Source organism: Lynx rufus, unplaced genomic scaffold, assembly GCF_022079265.1.
Source record: "Lynx rufus isolate CCGP_SWC_20201006 ecotype Redwood Valley unplaced genomic scaffold, mLynRuf1.p SCAF_4, whole genome shotgun sequence".
Taxonomy (NCBI): domain Eukaryota; kingdom Metazoa; phylum Chordata; class Mammalia; order Carnivora; family Felidae; genus Lynx; species Lynx rufus.
Window position 1 is genome coordinate 9,912,162 of NW_025814856.1, and position 17,236 is coordinate 9,929,397.

Genomic DNA, 17,236 nt, shown 5'->3' on the forward strand with positions numbered 1-17,236 from the left:
CCAAAGTCATACCAAGTATGAAGGTTTATGTTAACCACTCTAGGAAAAGGTCATATCTGGAACTGGAACCAACATGAAATTAACTCTATAACAACTCATATTTAGTTTCCAAGATCTAATTTTCTTCAACACAGTTGAAAACAGAAGTTCATTGAAGGTAAAAATAGAAATCACAACCCATGATTCTTCAATTACTTTGTCACTGATCTACGTGATTCCCCTTGGCAGGCATTACTGGCTTTCTTCTAATGTTTTGATAGGCGGGACCATCCTCAGGATATATCCCTTGTCAGTTCCTACCATAATAGTCCTCATTTATAGATCACAAAAGCAAGGTGGGTATTCTGTCAGTGGCCAACTTTGTCATTTCTAAATATGCATCTCAGAAAGTGGGTATGAATAACAATAAATCTGGACTTGCCATGGTCTTTGTGAGACAGAGTAAGTGAACTCCTTCATTCACCACGCAACCTTTATGCCACCACTTTGATTGGGAAGCTGCAGTGGCATTTTGCTTTAGTGTTAGAACCAGAATCCAGTTTTCAAAAAAGAATGATCTTAGTATTTTCCTTTTTACCCCGTTCACTCTTTTCCAGGTAGAAGACCACAGGTCTTTTGAATTCTAGCATTTTGGTCAATGTTAACTCTTGCTAAGAAAAAAAAAGAGAGAGAATGCACAGAAGGGAGGGAGAAACAAAGGAGTGATGGAAGAAGGGAATAAAGAAAAATAGAAAGAATGAAAGAATGAGAAACAAGTGGAAGCCAATTTCTATGGAATAAATAGTCCCTCTATGACCATTAAGTGAACAATGTGCTGTCACTAAGGCAGGAACAGAATGGCATTACAGCTGGCACTCATGAAACATTAGGAACCTGCTGCTTCACGTCACTGCCTTTGGGTAAGGTTAGGAGGAAAATGTTGATCATAATCCATGGCGGTTTTATAGTCCATCCTCAACAGGGGTGGGACCTGGGTCACTGAAAAGTCTCAGGTCTGACAATCAAGTGAGAGATTGTGACTCTTCATTTGGGTGACTCATGTCAAACCTCGTCACCTCGGAACTAGAGTTGTTTTTCTTTTAAGCTTATTTATTTATTTTGAGAGAGACAGAGAAACCTAGAGTGGGGAAGGGGCAGAGAGAGATGGAGAGAGGGAATCCCAAGAAGGCTCCATACTGCCAGTGCAGAGCATGACTTGGGGCTCGAGCCCATGAACCATGAGATCATGACCTGAGCCAAAATCAAGAGTCTGCTGCTTAACTGACTGAGCCACCCAGGCACCCCGAACTAGAGTTTTTATATTTACATAGATTGTTAGGTCTTTGAAAATTCTATTTTATGCATCCAAATACCATGATCAATCGCCTCTTCCAAAGATCCCAGTGGCTTGATGTGTTGGAAAGAATAAGCTGGCTGTCCTGCTTATCACATTAATGCCTCTGATGGCCACATGATTCACATATGGTATTTGCAGTTCCCGACCACATTCTCTCTCCTGGGGTCAGAAGGAACTCATCTCAACTTCAGCAGCTCCCATCTTAGCTCTATCATATGTGGAAAACCACTACACACCTGCTGTACTCCTCACAAATTCTTTTTTCAATCTCTTGGTGAATGTAATGACCTTTGAACCCATCTGGAGTGATATTTGGGTAGCAAGTGATTGTGCAAACATGAGAGATCTAATGCCACATTCCTGTTGGCTTGTACCTTGCTTTCCTTGTTATATATAGCTCTATATAGCTGTACATAGTTCTCTCTCTCTCTATCTATCTATATAGATAGATAGATTAGATAACTAGATTATCTAATTTGTTGGTGTACAATGTTTCATAACATTCTCTTATGTTCATTTTTCTATGGTCCACACTAATGTCCACGCTTTTATCTCTTACTTCAGTAACTTACGTCTACTCTCTTCACTTCATTTCAGTTTATCTTAACTTCTGTCATTTTTATTATTGTTCTCAACAAAACAACTTTTCATTTCATTGATTTTCTTTCTTGTTTTACTGGTTTATATTTTTATTATCACAAATCTTTATTGTTTCCTATATACATACACATATATACTGTATAATAACATACTTAGGACCCTGAACTGCTTTTAGAACAGGCCATCACTGAATCCAAACTTCAGTCAACTAAGTGATAAAAATATATTTAAATATGCTCATTTGTTCAAGCTGCCATATGGACCTGGGTTTCTGATAATCGCTCCATCAATATATTTGGTTTGCTCAAAAATTCCTTTCCATACTCCATCAAGCATGATCAGTGGAATTCATTCTGTTGTGCATTCATTAAATTTTTATTAAAAAATTAGAAAAATCTCACAACTACTTGGATACCTTAATTTCCATCATATATATATATATATATATATATTTTTTTTTTTTTTTTTTTTGAGAGAGAGAGAGGGAGAGAGCAGGGGAGGGGCAGAGAGACAGGGAGACACAGAATCTGAAGCAGGCTCCAGGCTCTGAGCTGTCAGCACAGAGCCCAGTGGGGGGCTCAAACTCATGAACCACAAGATTATGACTTGAGCCTAAACTGGACACTTAACCAGTTGAGCCAGCCAGGTGCCCCTTAATTTAATCTTATCTAAACTTTGCATTTATCTCTGTGGTGTCCTGAGATCTGATGTCAGATGTTGGTTCAGGGAAGAGGAAAAAGAATGGACATGACAAGAATCGGCAGGCATCCCCTTGCAAGGTGAATGTGTTTTAGGTGAAGTGACTACAAAGCTTTTAGACAAGGTACTGTGTGGCTCATCAGACAGGTCAAGATGTGCTGTGTGGGCCAAACTGAAGCCTCTGTGTAGTTGGACAAATCAGAGTATTCAAATTTACCCAAATCCTAGATTCTTTCTACTCATTATTGTTCTCAACTGCCTCTTTACAAATGATGCCTTGAATTTTATAAAAGATATTTAGCAGGCTATGAATTCAACTTATTTTGTAGCACATCCATATGTGAGATCTGACTTTGTTTTTGTTCCATTCCCATACTGAGATACAGCTTTGAGAGATCAGAGATTGGATTTATGCAGTTCTGTATATGTCCTGATTATTGTATTCTAAATAATCTCAGGATCTAAAACCCCTATCTTTGTCATGTCTTTCTGTAGCCTCTCCAGTGCAATTGAAAGCGCTCAGCACACTCCCAACTTTATTCCTTTTCATGGCTGGATAACATCCCATGTATGGATAGACTACCGTTTGTTTATTCATTCGTCATTTGATGACCATGTGGGTAGTAACCATCTGTTGGCTACTGCCAATCTTTTCCCCGTGTAACTACTTTACATTCCAATCAGCAATGCATGAGGCTCCCAATTTCTCCACATCCTTGTATACATTTCTCATATTCCATTTGAAAAATAGTAGCCTTCCTATGAGTGTGATTTGTTATCTCATGGTTGTGAGTTGTAGTTCCCTAATGACTGTTGATGTTGAACATGTGCCTCTTGACCCCTTGTATGTCCTCCTTGGGGAAATGTCTACTTAGGTCTTTTGTCTGTTTTCAAATTGGGCTGTTATTTCTGTTGTTGAGTTTTTGTACTTGTTACATATTCCTGATATTCAACTCTTACCAAATGTATAATTTGCAAACATACTGTGCTCTCCTATGGGTTGTATTTATGCTCTCTTCATAGTGTCTATTGATACACTAAAGGGTTCAATGTGGTCCCATTTTCTTTTCTTTTTCTTTTGTTGTTTGTGCTTTTGGTGTCATATTTAAGAAATCAATGTCAAAATTCCCCTTGGTCACAGTGTAGTATCCTTTTAACATGTTCCTGGATTCCATTCGCTAGTAGTTTGTAGAAGATTTTTGCAGCTGTACTCATAAGAACACTGGACTCTAATTTACATTTCTTGTTTTCTTCAGTTAGGTGTCAGGGCAGTCATGGTATCATCAAATATGTTTTGGAAGAGTTTGAGAAAGTTCAGTATAAATTAAGGTTTGATAGGATTAACCAATGAAGCCATCAGATCTTGGACTTTCCTCTGTTGGAAAGGGTTTTTTTTTTTTAATTATTATTATTGTTCTAATGTCCTTATTTGTTATAGATCTATTCAGATTTTTCATTTTTACTTGAGCCACTTTGTTGGTGTATTTCTAGGAATGCATCCGTTCAACTAGATTATCTAATTTGTTGGTGTACAATGTTTCATAACATTCTCTCATGTTCATTTTCCTATGGTCCACACTAATGTCCACACTTTCGTCTCTTACTTCAGTAACTTACGTCTACTCTCTTCACTTTATTTCAGTTTATCTTAACTTTTGTCATTTTTATTAATGTTCTCAACAAACCAACTTTTCATTGATTTTCTTTCTTGTTTTACTGGTCTATATTTTTATTATCATGAATCTATTATTTCCTTAAGTAGCTTGGAGTTGAGTTTGCTATTATTATTATTAATTATTATTATTAATTATTTCTTTAAGGTGTAAAATTAGGATATTGATTTGAAGTCTTTCTTTTTTTTTTTTAGATGTAGACATTTATAGCTATAAGCTTACCCTCTGATCATTGCTTTTGCCAAACTCATAAGTTCTGGGAGGTTGTATTCTTGTTTTTGTTCTTTTTTTAAAAATTAATGTTTATTTTTGAGAGAGAGAGAGACAGAACATGAGTGGGGAGGAGCAGAGAGAGAGGACGACATAGAATCCAAAGCAGGCTCCAGGCTCTGAGCTGTCCACACAGAGTCCGGCATGGGGCTTGAACTCATGAGCCGTGAGATCATAACCTGAACCAAAGTCGGATGCTTAACTTACTGAGCCACCCAGGTGCCCCTTGTTTTTGTTCTTATCAAAGTGTTTTGTAATATCCCTCATTGTTTCTTCTTGGACTCACTGGTTGGTTAAGTGTGTGTTTTTGAACCTTCTTGTATTTGGCAATTTTCTAGTTTTCCTTTTGATACTGACGTCTAGTTTCCCTTCATTTGATTGGAGAAGATATTTTATATTATTTTAAACTTTTAAAAATTATTGAAGCATATTCAACATTTTGATGTAGTAACAGGAATCATCAGAGTCTCCACTCTCCGCCTCCCCCCACCCCCACCCCCAGGAATTATCTCGTTGTTTGCTGGGGGTTATAGTCTGTTGAGTATTATTCTGAACTGTTTTTGTAATGACTGCATTCTCTTTCATGTGTGATCTCCGATGTCTCTGTTCTTTTAGCTTGGGTGTCAGCCTGCAGTTTGAAAGAGAATTTGTTTAATGTCATGATTGAGGACAACACCAGAGAAAATAGATGGGAGAAAGAAGATATTCTGGTATAATCATAGTGTCCCTCCAGAATCAAGGCTAGAGCAGGCATTATGGGTTTCTCTGCATTACAGCAGCCATACCTAAAAAGTGGTGGTCTTTTTCTGGGAGGAAAGAGTCCAAAGAGATAAGAACTCCAAAGATGTCTCCCAGGATTAAATCCAGCACATGAGCACATGTTTGCACCGTGTTTTTCTCTTTTAGCTCCAGAGAACAAAATCTCTCAAGGTATAGAGAGACAAAAGAATACTTCATCAACAGGACTGTTGGGAATTCAGCTCCTAAAGCCAGAGAAATTCTTAAATGCTTCCACTAGGCCCTCTGAAGTCAATTCTACTAATTTCGGATGATGAGGAAACACAGTTGTGTCTTCCAGAGACCTCATGAGAGGTTCCATCACCCTGCCCTTTCTGGGGGCAAAATCATTAATCTCAGTGGGAATGAACTTCATGAGTGAGCTCAGACATTTTTGTGATAATATCTGGGTGAACCACAGCATTTTCACAGGTACTGGGGAATATGATAATGATGCATAGGACTCTCTTTATTGGCAGTAACTTTATGTTATACAAAAGGATAACAAGTAAAGAAATGTTTGTTAATACAAAATCCTGGCACATTTAAGTCTCAGATTTTGGAAGTCAATAAGTGGGATGCACTAAAATGTCTTTTTGCACCCATCGGTCTCCTCTGGTGTTGGCTATCCATCATGGGGCCTCCCTGTCTCAATGGTTTGTTCTGTTGTTTCACTGTTTCTTCCTTTTCCCTGTTAGTGGTATCTCTTTTTAATGCCACTCAACCATTCGTTCTTTCCACAAACATTTATTGAGAAATTGCTGCATGGTAGGAACTAACATATTCTGGGAATAAAGAAATTAATAAGGTATTGTTTCTTCTCTTGAGGTGCTCCTGATCTAAACAGAGGAAGAAACATAGAAATAAGTAAATGCAATCTCTGATATGGTATTCCAATTCTGGTGAAGTGGGTCCTAAAATAGTAGACTTTTCCTGAGGAGATTAGTGAAGGCTTCACAGTCAAGGTTTTAAATGTACAGAGCTTTGGGGCATCTGGGTGGCTCAGTCGATTAAGCATCCGACTTGAGCTCAGGTCATGATCTCACCTTTTGTGGGATCGAGCCCCACGTTGGGCTCTATGCTGACAGCCCAGAGCCTGGAGCCTGCTTCGGATTCTGTGTCTCCCTCTCTCTCTGCCCCTTGATGAAGGCCTTGATGAAGCTGGAGAATTGAGTCCCTAAGTCTTCTTTGCCAGTGGAAGCTGCCTATCTACCCCAATGGGTTTGGCCTCCCCATGCCTAGTGATAGGGTCACCCACTGCCCCAGTGGCCTCCATACCCACAGTGGTGTCACCTCTCCACTTCAGTCTGAGGGGTTAACCCTGCTCTGCCTGAGGAAACGAATGCCTCCCCACCAGGCAGTTGCCACCCAAGACAATGCCAAATCTCCTCATGTCCCACCCTTAACACTCCTCTTTGTGTCTAGATCCACAACTAGACTCATTTGCCAGCAGGCCCCTAAGGATAAGGTGCAGTGTGATCTGTGAGAAAGTGTTCTACACTCCAGAAGAACGACTTGAGTTTTCTAATTTATACAGACAGAAATCCAGGGAACATGTGTGGGAAGGGATAGATTCAGAGTGTGAGATAATGTGGGAAAGGGCATAAGGTTGGAACGGGCTGAATGTATTGATATGGGCTCACTAAGCAGAGATTCTGCGTTTAATGTTGCAACCTGGGAACTTACAGTTTGTTTGGTGGAAACCCGGACCACAAGTAGCCCACAGTGAGTGAGTTGGAAATGCCAAACCTGCCTTGGTTTAATGTAGAGTTGTGGATTTAGAGGCTTAGGGAGATTGGAATGTTAGAATGGGTTTGTCGGGTAAGACCTACTCACCCACGCTGGAAGAGTCCAGAGGACACACCTTGCACAATGACTATGAGAAATGGATTGTGAGGGGAGCCACAATATCCTTGATGAGCTCTTGGATTGCTGTTCTCTGTAGGCTAGATCTTACAGTGGAAACTTCAGCCACCGTGTTGAAAAACTTAAATGAAGTGGGAGTAATTGAGTCCTGGGATGGCAGAGGCCAAGTAGCAGCATCAACAACCAAAGGCAAAGTGGAAATGATTGCTGTAGTGGACTGGAATAGTCTGACTTACTCCAATGGTTGGTGGTGACTAGTTGACCGTGGTGCTCCTGGAAGAGAAATTAGGTAGAAAGTCTACTAAATTCTTACTTGATCTGTTTAAGCAGAAAAGTTCAAGGTCAAGTAAACAAAAACTAACCTTAATCAAAAACAGTGAGTCCCAACTTCTCAATAAATTCCCAGAGCTGGTTTACAGACCTAGAACTTTTGGAATGAAAGGGGGCCAAGTCCTCTTGAGGAAGGACCCCTGTATACTGCCCTAAACTTATTTGATTAATCTTTTTCCTCACCTTCCCAATCAGGACCTTCAGCCTTTTACCAGGGTAATTGTATAGGGTAACTGCTTGAAGTTAAATCTGCATTTCTTTGTCTCTTTTCCACCATTTCATCAGCTACATGGAATCAGAAAATCAAACATGTGTTTTAGAATTTATCCTCCTGGGTGTCTCAGAAGATGTATTACTACAGCCCCTCCTCTTTGGACTGTTTTTGTCCATGTATCTGGTCACGTTCATTGGGAACCTGCTCATCATCCTGGCCATTATCACGGACTCCCACCTCCACACGCCCATGTACTTGTTTCTCTCCAATCTCTCTTCGGCAGACATCTGTTTCATCTCCACCACCATCCCTAAGATGCTACTGAACATCCAGACACAGAGCAAAGTCACTACCTATGCAGGATGCATCACCCAGTTGTACTTTTTCATGCTTTTTGGAGATCTGGACAACTTTCTCCTGACTGTGATGGCCTATGACCGGTTTGTGGCCATCTGTCACCCCCTCCACTACACGATCATCATGAACCCCTGCCTCTGTGGCCTCCTGCTTCTGGCATCCTGGATCATGACTGCCCTGCACTCATTGTTACAGAGCTTAATGGTTTTGTGACTCTCCTTTTGTGAAGAGTTGGAAATCCCTCACTTTTTCTGTGAACTTAATCAGCTAATCCATCTTGCTTGTTCTGATACTTTTCTCAACGATTTGGTGATGTATTTTGCTACTGGCCTTGTAGCTATTGTTCCACTCACAGGGATCCTCTTCTCTTACTCTAAGATTATAACCTTCATTTTCAGAATTTCATCAGCTGGAGGCAAGTACAAAGCATTTTCTACATGTGGGTCTCACCTCTCAGTTGTCTCCTTGTTCTATGGCACAGGCCTTGGGGTGTATCTGAGTTCTGCTGCTGCACAAAACTCCAGGGCCAGTGCCATAGCCTCAGTCATGTACACAGTGGTCACCCCCATGCTGAACCCTTTTATCTATAGTCTAAAAAACAAAGACATAAAGCAAGCCCTTAAAAAGCTCTTCAGCCAAGAAACGTTCTCTACATAGGGGTATTATTTGTATGAAGACAGAGACTTGATCGTGAGTAACAATGCTCAAAACCCCACAGGACCTAAGTCATGATAATGTTATAAGCTCACAGAATGGTAATCTGCAGTTTATGTTATCTCAAGGGTTCAGCCTCTTTAATTTTTCATACATGATAAGTAACTGTTTCTTCTGTATTTTATTTAAAACTTTGATCTCTCATATTTTGGGAGGTCAGTGTGGGAAATAGAATCCAGTGCATGAGTTTTCAGCAGCAAATATATGTAATACAGGTTTAGTACTTATAATATTATAGGAAGAGCTAGAGGAATAAATGTGTAATGCTTCCCGTGCCAGATGAGAGCAGCTGCCCTCAAAGAAAATTCTGCTCTCAAAGAAAATCTACTTGACATATCAAAGGCTATATACCAACCACTAAAGTTTGTGTGAATCCACTTTAGAAATTGAACACATTGCAGAACAGAAGGAACTGGAGTCACCATTGGGTAAAGTCTACAATAATCCACATTCACTCTCTAAGATCTAATTTTCTTCTGCACGATCTAAAACATGAGTCTGGCACAACAGAAATGACAGCCCTTGACATTCAAGAATTATAGTGTCATTGATCTTTGGAATTTCCCCAGGGATGCGTTGCTATTCTTAACATTTTTATAGGCAAGAACACTATCAGAGGATCTATTTTGCTCCCTCTTAACGTAATGTCCCTTTCTCAGATTATAAAAGCATTGTGGGTATTTTGCCAAATTCCATCTATGACTTTTCCATCTCTTGATGTCAGAAATTAGGTCATACTAACAAGATACAGTTATGGACCTGAAATACACTTTGTGAAACATAATGAGGCTAATACTTTATCATCACCTGACCCAGAAGTGACATCACTAATTTGTATGCTATAGTGGTAATTTCCTATTTCAGACCCCCTACTTCACAATTTTCTGATAAATTTCCACAGGAAGGAAGGAAGGAAGGGAAAGAAAGAAAGAAATGAAAGGTAGAAAAATGCCTAATTACATTATTTGCCAATTTCTATAGTATAAATCTCTCACTTTGGCTAACTTTAAGCTACCCATGTGACTTTTACCCAACAAAGTGGGATGAGACATGCACAGTCACACCTCATAACCCATTAGGAACCAGCTCCAGCACATAAACATCTTTGTGTAAAGTCAGGAGAAAAATAAAGAGCATTAGTCTGTTGTAGTTTTAATGTTTTTTCAAGGTGAGCTGGTCCCATCATTTGAGGGTCAATGAAAAGTCTCAGGCTTGAGTAATTGCGACTCTTCGTTCTGATGACTTAGGCCAACTTTCTTTGTATGAGAACTTGAATTTTTCTTAGTTATACAGATGGATGGGATCTTAGTAAGATGCCCATCACTTTTAATTAAGAAGGCATCAAGATCAATTGCCTATTCCAAAAAGTCCCTATGGTTCAATCAATTTTGATTAACATTTGATCCTTCTACCCATTACATTAACGATAAATTCCTCACCTCTCACTTTGAGTGACATCTGCTCGGTCTCTGCCAGTTCGGGATGTCATTCTCTCTGTTGCACCTAGGTTGAACGTGTTCCAATGTCAGCACCTCCCATGTTGTGATAACTCCGTCACGCAGAGGACAACCACTACAGAACTCTGCAGAGATGTCACACACCTCACCAATGTCTTTCTCAATCTCTTGTTGATACTATGGCCTCTGACTGCTTTCTTAAGGCATTCTTGGGAGTTTAGATGTTGAATCACTGGAGATAAATCTACACAGCACTGCTTTGGTCTCATCCCATAAGTTTATGTATGTTGTGATTTATCTGAAGATCATTTCTAATTTCCCCTATGATTTCTTCCTTAGTCAATTGATTGAGTGTGCGCTGCAATTTTCACATAGTTGTGGATTTTCCAGTTTTCCTCCTTATATTGATTTCTAGTTTCATTCCCTGTGGTTGGAGAAGATACTTAGAGTAATTTCAACTTAAAAATGTACTGAGAATTGTGTTTTCAGGCCTTTTTTGGTGTCAATTTGATTTTTGTATACTGACACACTTTGACTCCCTTCTCATTTCTTTTGGCCTGTAGTTTGTAGATATTTTATTTGTAGTTACCATGGGGATTACATGTAACATCCTAAGCTTGTAACAATATCATTTGAAGTGATATCAACTTGACTTCAACCATATATAAAACTCTACTCCTACACAGTTCTACCCATCATTTTATCATTATCAAAATTCACATAATTATTAAAAAATTTTAAAGTAGGAGTATTTTTATTTTTATTTATTTTTTATTTTTTTATTTTATTTATTTTTTAAATTTATCTGAGGGAAAGTGAGAGAGCAAGCGAGAAAGCATGTGAGCAGGGAAGAGGATCAAAGGGAGAGAAAGAGAGAATTTACTAAGTGTGGACCCTGACTTGGGGCTCAATCCCACAATCCTGGGATCATGACCTGAACCTAAATCAAGAAGCAGATATGCAACCAACTGAGCTACCCAGGTGCCCCTCATGTAATTATTTTTAAGCAGTTGTGTTGTAAGTCCTTCCACATATGGAATGTGGAGTTAAAATCTGATATTACAAAATGCTGGTTTTTGTATTTTCCCATGTATTTAACTCCAACCAAGATATTTCTGGCCTCCTAAGGCATCATGTTACTGTGTAGTGTCCTTCCATTCTGACCTGAAGCACTCCCTTTGGCTTTTCTTATAGGGTGGGTCCAGTAGGAATCCAACTGCCTTGGCTTTTGTTTATCTGAGAATGTCTGAAATTCTCCTTCATGTTTCGTACACTTTCATGAGGTGTAGAATTCTAAGGTGACAATATTTTCTTTCAGTAATTTAAATATATTATCCCATTGGCTCTGGCCTCCAAAGTTTCTGTGGAAAAATCGGCTTACAATCTTATTGAGGATCTCATGCATGATGAGTTCTCACTTACTGAACTCAGGATTACCTCTTCTATATTTGGCTTTCAGTAGTTTGATTATGCGTCTCAGTGTGAATCTCTTTGTTTATCCTACTTTGAGTTCACTGAATTTCTTGGATATGTAGATTAATTTATTTCATCAAATTTGGGGAGTTTCAGCAATTACTTCTTCAAATAATTGCTTCTTTCTTTCAATTACTTCTTTTTGCCCATTTCTCTCTTTTCTTTCTGGACTCCCTTAATGCTTGTGTTGGTTTTGGTAATGGAGTCCCACAAGTCTCTTAGGCTCTGTTTAGCTTTTCTTATTTCTTTTTTCTTTCTGCCCCTAACACTCAATAATTTCAACTGGCCTGTCTTCAAGTTCATGAATTATTTCTGTCTGTTCAAAGCTGCTCTTTTTAAAATAGATGGTCGCTTTCTTTATTATCATGAAGATATGTTACTTTAGACCTACATTAACAGTGTACTAACTGGGGAAACCATACAAGCATTCCAATAAAATCATAAACAAATCAAGCATTAAAAAAATCATCTTTATTATAGTTCCTGCTACAACATAATAAACAAGACAAATAAAGTACAAGTAATCATTATTACATTCAGATACCTAATACTTACATGAGACTTGCTATATGTAAATGTTGTTCTAAGTGTTTTACATACAGAAAAAATTTATTTCTCTCAAAAACTGTAGGGTATTTGCAATGGAGATTACGTGTTACATATGAGGAAACCAAAGCACAGAAAGGTTAAGTAACTTCTATAGTCACACATCTAACAAGTGCTAGAGCTTGGATTTTGGAATTCTTTCCAGAAATGATCTATCATATTCAGTATCATCTCAATCAAAATTCTGGCAGGCAATTTTGTAAAAACTGTTAAGCTGATTCTAAAATGAATATGCATTTTGAAAGATCTAGAAAACCCAAAAACTATGGAAAAAGGAAAAACAAAGTTAGCATTTTTATACTACCTGATTTCCAAACGATTACAAATTTATAGTAATCAAGATATTGTGATATTGGCTTACAACATATAAATAAATCACTATAAGAAACATAGAGCCCAGAAATAAACCCACACATATACAATCAAATTATTTTAAAAGGTGACATGAGGGGCGCCTGGGTGGCGCAGTCGGTTAAGCGTCCGACTTCAGCCAGGTCACGATCTCGCGGTCCGTGAGTTCGAGCCCCGCGTCAGGCTCGGGGCTGATGGCTCGGAGCCTGGAGCCTGTTTCCGATTCTGTGTCTCCCTCTCTCTCTGCACCTCCCCCGTTCATGCTCTGTCTCTCTCTGTCCCAAAAATAAATAAAAACATTGAGAAAAAAAAAATAAAAGGTGACATGATAAGTCAATAGGAAAAATATATTCTCAACAAATAGTACTAGAATAATTGGATATCTATATGGCAAAAAATAAACATTGATGCCAATTTATACTATATTCAAAAATTAATTTTAAATGGATTATAGACCTAAACATAAAAGATAAGACTACAATACTTCCAGAAAATCATAAGACAGAAACTTTGTGACTTTGGAGTACCTAATATTGCTTAAAAATAAGATACTAATTATTAAAAAATTGATCGGTATTTTTTAGGAGGTAGCATTAAGAGATAGGATGAAAATATCTACCATATTATGTCTGATTAAAGGCTTGCATAGAGAATACATAAAGCACTCTTAAAACTCAATGGTAAGAAGACAAATAATGTAATAAAAATGGTTAAAAGACTTGAAGAGATATTTCACACAAAATATATATGAATGTCCAATAAATGTATAAAAAATTGCTCATCATTAGTCATTTAGAGAAATATAAACCAAAGTACAATAAGATGCCGTTGCAGATGCCATTGAAGTGGCTAAAGTGGCATTTTCAACTTGACAACACCAAATGTTGACCAGATGATGAGTGTGGTAGGCAGACTTCTAAGATGGTCTCCTGTAGTCTTCATCTCATGTTATTCATGCCTTGAATGTGAAACTGATGTAGCGAATTGTTTCTAATAAATAGGGTACAGCAGAAGTGATAGATAATTTTTGTGATTAGGTTTTCAAAGACTGTGACTTCCGTCTTACTAGCAGACTCTATTGCCTTCTTAAGTTTCACATCTTGATGAAGCAAGCTGCCATATTGGAGAGTCCCATGTGGCAACTTGTGGCATGTATCAATAGTTTGTTCATTTTTATTGCTTACTATTCCTGCTTGTTACATGCTTTCCAGCAAACATCTACAGGAGAAATGGAGCCATCAGGCCAAGAGCTCCTGAAAATTGAATCCTTCTAAAAATGATGTAAACTTAGAAATACAACTGTCCCCAGTCAAACCTTCACATAAGACCCTGACCACTTCTGATGGGTGGATTGTAGCTTTTTGAGAGATCATGATTCAGAGAATTTAGCTAAGCCATGCCCAGATTCCCAGCCCACAGAAACTTTGAGATAATCAATATGTGAGATAATCAAGATGTCTTTCCTGAACTAATATTTACATGGGTGCATACATTTGTGAAAACATTGAGTTAAAAATATTTCTGAGGGACACTGGTCCAAAGGTGGCAAGTTAAAACAATAGTCATCCTAAAAGACCTTCTCTGAGTGGCTTGTATCTTAAACCATTTTCACAAAAGCAGTTTTTGTTTCCTTTTAATGTCCACTTCATAAGCACAGTTGAAGAAATCATCTTTTATAGATTGGGTAGCCCTATGATTGGGGCTTGGGGGAGCCTACACGTAGGCTCTAGGTAAGACTGTCCAAGAAGAATGACTTATATGGATAATACTCTACCAAAAAAGAAAATTATTCCTGGAGTATTGCTCTGAAGAGACAAGAAAAGCTTCTCCTGGGACTCAGAACCAGAGTCAGGGCACATAGAATATTACTGCCTTATACCATATATAATCTTTTCATCAAAAGACAAAGACTTCCATAAAAACTTCCATATATGTTTTTCAGAAATTGAAGAACATTTGGGTAATTTATCTAAGGGGAATGTACTCCTCCTTCATTCATCAAATGGGTGCTACACATTAGCTTAGATCACAGAAGTTTATTTTCTCACAGTTATAAAGGATGGAAGTCCAAGATCATGTGCCATTATCGTTGAGTTCTGGTGAGAGACTTCTTACTGACTTGTAGGAAGCCATCTTCATGCACTGTCTTCAACTGGCCTTTCCTTGGTTCATGTGGGGACAGAGAGAGAGAGATAGTAAGAGAGAGAGAGAGAGAGAATGAGAGAGAGAGAGAGAGAGAGAGAGAGAGAGAGAGATCTTTCTCTTCTTACAAAGACACCAACCCAACTGGGTTAGTACCCCACCCTTATGACTTCACTTAACCATTATCACTTCCTAAAAATCCTATCTGCAAATACAGTCACATTGGGGATTAGATCTTCAATCTAGGAATTTTAATGGGACACAATTCAGTCTATACTACACAGCTCAAGTGTATCAGGCTCTGTGTTGGGCATGGAGGGGGAACAAATATACTTTCAGCAGAGTGAGGGTGTACAGAATTTATAGCAGCTGTATTATAACTGTTGATTTTGCCATTTGACTTTCAGCTGGCAATCTATTTCCCTTACTCTGGCTTTAGAATCTTATATCCTTTCATTTTTATTAAAAATGAACAAAAGAAAGGAAAGAGTCAGTACTCTATCTAGAAGGACTGAGTTAGGGAATAATTTTAATACTTGAGGCCAATTGAATTCAGTTATCTCTGCCCAAACCATCTTGAATTGCCTCAAGGCAATTCTGTAATCCAGAATCTCAGACTGGGAGGTTTTTGCTTGTCTTTTTTAGTGATGCTGGGGAAAATCAGAAAAGAGAGTCAAAAAAGATCCAGCCGGAGTTTCTACCCACTTTGCACATTTCTTTCAACCCTTTCAACTAGCTAGCATTACCCCTGATCAGCTAGCTAACACTGGGAGCTAATATACGTCTTACATGGCTTCTCCTTGGACAGGTTTTTTTACTTCTCATTTACTATTCCTAGCTGACTCCATTCCTCAGTGATATGTTTTCACACTCCTTAGATCTTTTCCTCCATAGTGCAGAAAATCACACAATGGTTCTAGTTTTGTTGACAGTAATCTACCAAAGAACATGTTCACCTGACCTTGACTCTGACCTAGTCATCTTTGTCATTGACTTGGAATTTCATGTCTATTTGTACGTGTGACTTCAGAATATCATGTGACATATGTATAACAGCACAAACAGGCATGTCTTGTTTTATTGCACTTTACTGCACTTCGTAGATATGGAATTTTTTAAAAAACAAGTTAAAGGTTTGTGGCAAGCCTGTGTGAAGGAAGTCTATTGGCACCAATTATCCAACAATACCTGTTTACTTCATGTCTCTGTATCACAATTTGGAAATTCTTGCAATATCTCATTTTTTTCATTATTATTATTGTATTTGTTATGGTGATCTGTGACCCTAATGTGACTATTGTCATTGTTTTGAGGCTTCATGAACCACACACATATGACAGAAAACTTAATGGATAAATGGTATGTATTCCAACCAATCCACTGTTTGATTGTTCCCCATCTCCTTCCCTCTCCTTAGGCATTCCTGTTCCCCAAGACACAGCAATATTGATATTAGGTCAGTTAATAATCCTACGATGGCCTATCCATATTTGCAAGACTCAGATGTCTCTCGCTTTAAATCAAAAGCAAGAAGAGAAAGACAGATACCATATGTTTTCACTCATATGTGGATCTTGAGAAACTTAACAGAAGTAATTATGTCCGGTGAGGGAAGAATGTAGAAAGCCAAGAGAGGACTCCCTGGATGGTTGATGTTGGGGACTGAAGCTCTGTCCCCACAAGATGGCAGGAAGGGGTCAGGTGCTGGTCTCCCAGCCAGACTTGGGACTCCAAAGAAAGAACAATGTCCTGTACAGCCCAAAGTTGCACACGCTGTGGGACTACAGAGGAGATATTTACAGCTCCTATGTCTGCTCATTAAGCAGCTTTTACTCTAACCTGTAAGCACATGATCTCCCTATGGGGCAATGATCCAGACACAATGGGAAATTTTCCTGCTGGTTCTCTCTCTGATCCTAGGACACTGTGTGCTAATCCAGGTGAATTCAGTTTTGATTCCTTCTTCTCCATTAATCTCCTACCTTCCAGTGGTCCACACCTCCCAGCACCTCATCACAACCCTGACTTCAAGTTTTCCCAAAAATCTAATACTGAGGAACTCATCTGATTAGTTCCCTTAGGTTTTCAAAACATTGATTTATGGTGGGGACACAATCCCTGATGTCTCTAGAAAATTACTATTTCCTTCTTCAGCAGAGGGGAGAAATTTGATCCTGTAGTATAAAACCTTGGGTACTGGGCACCTGGGTGGCTCAGTCAGTTGAGCGTCCAACTTCGGTTTGGGTCATGATCTCACAGCTTGTGAGTTTGAGCCCCACGTCAGGCTCTGTGCTGACAGCTCAGAGCCTGGAGCCTGCTTTGGATTCTGTGTCTCCCTCTCTCTCTGCCCCTCCCCTGCTCTCGCTCTGTC

At 38.8% G+C, this 17,236-nt stretch overlaps 1 pseudogene; it reads left to right on the forward strand.

Annotated features, from left to right (window-relative positions):
• Window positions 1–7,840: 7,840 nt before the first annotated feature.
• LOC124523883 (olfactory receptor 7A17-like) lies at window positions 7,841–8,872 on the forward strand (annotated as a pseudogene).
• Window positions 8,873–17,236: the final 8,364 nt, after the last annotated feature.